General features: G+C 45.7%; 1 non-coding gene across 1 annotated transcript; it reads left to right on the plus strand.

The window, feature by feature from the left end:
- Positions 1-1,216: 1,216 nt before the first annotated feature.
- On the plus strand, positions 1,217-1,342 carry LOC119168793 (U5 spliceosomal RNA). The gene has a single exon (XR_005109483.2). It is a non-coding gene; the product is annotated as a U5 spliceosomal RNA (small nuclear RNA).
- Positions 1,343-2,081: the final 739 nt, after the last annotated feature.

The raw sequence follows: 2,081 nt of genomic DNA on the forward strand, positions 1-2,081 counted from the left end.
GAACTAAAACTAAACGATACCTGCGTGTTACTTGTTAGCAATGATATCTGGCTATACGCTGTTCCACTTTTGATAGCTTGTGGCCGTGTTGGCGTGCAACACATACGTGATATGAAAAGACACCCTCATTGCGCTTTTTCCGTGCTTCGAACGAGGCGACTGCAACTCACGATTCCCCAACATGCTGACCGACAAGCACACGTTTAATCATGCTCTTTTCTCTCGCCGTTATTTCGAATCATTCAATCCGGTGCGACGAAGACTAGACACGACAAGAGAGTGCATTTCTGTGCTTCGGTGCCAGTCGGCGCCACGATAAGAACACTCGGATCCTACTCGTCATCGCTACTATCGCATCGTCAATCAGAAAGTTATTTGCGGAATGTATCACACCGAACACGCAGCAATAATGTCGATGTCGCAGGGCAGCCTAATTTTCATTTTTTTCTCCTTCGCATTCCTGCGGTGTTTGACATCAAATTAAAATAAGTCCCACGCGACGGATGCTGTTCAAAGTCGGCCAAGAAGACCTATGCATACGAATCTATCGAACGATGGGCACATCTTGAATTTGATGTCAGTGCTCCTTTAAAACATGGCTACGCACCATTTCTGCCACTCAACACGAATACTAAACGCGCTCATTTGTTTTTGGATGGATGGAAGGACGGATGGATGTGGCTCTACCCTTTAGATCGGGTGGCGGCTAACGCCACCTAGCCGTAATACTTAGTTAACTAACCGCTAGATTTATTTTTGTTTCCCCTTTAAATAGTGATGTTGAGAACTGATACTTTGAAATGAAAAATTTGATTTTCATTTTTTTCTTCTTTTTCCTTTTTTAAAATTTTTGTTTGGCTACTTCTGGGGCCGTCACTTGGTGGCATAATGAATCAGGTGCGCTTTGTAATCGCCTAAAGGTACAGTAGAGGGCAGCACCACAGCGCCTAACCACGCTTTCAACAGGAGACTTCGGAACGTTTTTTACATGTGGAGAGACGCACGACTTTTGAAGTGTTCACCAGAATAAAACAGATATTGTCGTACATATATTGAGAGAACTGCTTCCATTGATTAAAATAACACATCCACATGTGTTCGTTTAGATCAATAAATTGTACAGGGTTGAATTTCAGCAAATGACATATGTCGAAGCTTGACTTTCTCGTGTTGTCGACCATGGTCCCTTGAACCGGCATGGCCTCTTTCTCGATCATCGCTCAGGTCTCTCCTCAATTTCTACGCACTAATCTTTCGTCTTTTACTAAAGATTACCGTTGGGAGGGACACTCTAATGAGCCTATAGGCCAATTTTTGGGAGGCCTTACCCATTTGGGTGAGGCCTAATTTCAAAGACCAAAATTAGATTCATGGATAGATACACTTGCTCTGTTCGTTGCCGTCGACATTAGCGGTTTCATTTTACGTGTACTGGAAATGCTCTGAGAATTTCGCTCGGCGACTGGAGCGGCGAGTACTTGCCACCGTTCTTTATGGCAGACACGAATGTGACGTGATGATCTGAGCATTATGATATTATAAAGTTTTCATGAACGACAACGAAGGGCCCTCTTTTTTCGGCATGTAAGAACACTTTGCAATCTAAATTCATTTTAAAATGCACATCATTGACCATTACCAAAACAAACATACGTCGACCCAATTTCGACGGATCCCGACCATACATCGCTGCCCCCCCCCCCCCGCGATCAGAGCGAAAATTCCCAACATGTTGGTAACCTGGTGGGGATCACCCTCCTCAAGCAGAGGCTGTAGTAAAGTACAGTGTCACGGAGGAAGGAAAAGAAGGAGAGGGCATGCCCAGCCGGCGCAGGGCGTAAAAAATGTGGCGGAAATTACGTCACTGCGGCCATATTCACTGGGCACAATGGCGGCGTTTTTTTATTGTTGATGTAGTGCGGTGCGGCACCGTTCAGGCGGTCCAACGGTGGTGTGCGCCTTTTCGTGGGCCTCGCACCTAACCGTGGCGCACTGCAGGTATTCGACAGCATCCATTCTTTGTGCCGCATTGTTAGCTACGCGATTTTCCTCCAGTAGTGGTTGTAACCAGGTGTCTGAAC

Source organism: Rhipicephalus microplus, chromosome 3 (genome assembly GCF_043290135.1).
Source record: "Rhipicephalus microplus isolate Deutch F79 chromosome 3, USDA_Rmic, whole genome shotgun sequence".
NCBI classification, from domain to species: domain Eukaryota; kingdom Metazoa; phylum Arthropoda; class Arachnida; order Ixodida; family Ixodidae; genus Rhipicephalus; species Rhipicephalus microplus.